We start from the raw sequence: 372 nt of genomic DNA, 5'->3' as shown, positions 1-372 counted from the left end.
GCTAGCTATTTAGCTATTTAGCTAGCTAGCTAGCTAAATAGCTAAATAGCTAGCTAGCTAGCTAAATAGCTAGCTAGCTAGCTAAATAGCTGGCTAGCTAGATAGCTATTTAGCTAGCCAGCTAGCTGGGTAAATAGCTAGCTAGCTAGTCAGCCAGCTAGCCATCTTTGCTGCCCAGGTAAGTGGCCAGCTAGTTGAGTGGCTGGCTAGCTAGCTGTCAGCCAGCTAGCTAGCTAGCTAGCTAGCCAACTAGCTAGCTAGCCAGGAAGCCAAGCAGCTAGCTGTTTAGCTAGCTAGCCAGCTAGCCAGCTAGCGTGCTGCAAAACTGCTGCCAAGTTGGCTGGCTAGCCAGCTAGCCAGCTAGCCAGCTAG

Source organism: Eimeria tenella, genomic scaffold (genome assembly GCF_000499545.2).
Source record: "Eimeria tenella Houghton genomic scaffold, Eth_scaff3112, whole genome shotgun sequence".
NCBI lineage: Eukaryota > Apicomplexa > Conoidasida > Eucoccidiorida > Eimeriidae > Eimeria > Eimeria tenella.
This window is presented reverse-complemented; position numbering follows the sequence as displayed.